Below are 476 nucleotides of genomic sequence, written 5' to 3'. Positions count from 1 at the left end.
TGTGTGTGTGTGTGTGTGTGTGTGTGTGTGTGTGTGTGTGTGTGTGTGTGTACGTTTTGCCTTTTCCCCATTCATTCGTCCTTCTTTCCTCTTCCAGCACTGCACACATTTCAACTTTCGAAAAAGCGTTTGTGTCTGGAACATCGCGGTCGTGCTACTCTTTCGTAAAGCCAAAATTAATACAGAGTAAAACTGTTGTTGAACAGACAGATTCCCAATACATACTCACTGGAGACGTACACACGAAGGCGCTGGGGTTATTCAGGGCTCTCCTACACACCACGTCAGGGTTCAGCAACTCCGGGGTGGCGGTGGCGTTGGGTAACCATGACGCGGTACTTGTGTGGACCAAACAGTTGTCTTGCCTAGGATAATCAATCAATCAATTGTTCAATGAATTAATGGATCGATAAATAACTAACTAAATAAATAAAGGGGGAAAAATGAATATATGCCGGACAAGGTACGCTTGTACA

This window comes from Aplysia californica, unplaced genomic scaffold (assembly GCF_000002075.1).
Source record: "Aplysia californica isolate F4 #8 unplaced genomic scaffold, AplCal3.0 scaffold00864, whole genome shotgun sequence".
Taxonomy (NCBI): domain Eukaryota; kingdom Metazoa; phylum Mollusca; class Gastropoda; order Aplysiida; family Aplysiidae; genus Aplysia; species Aplysia californica.
This window is presented reverse-complemented; position numbering follows the sequence as displayed.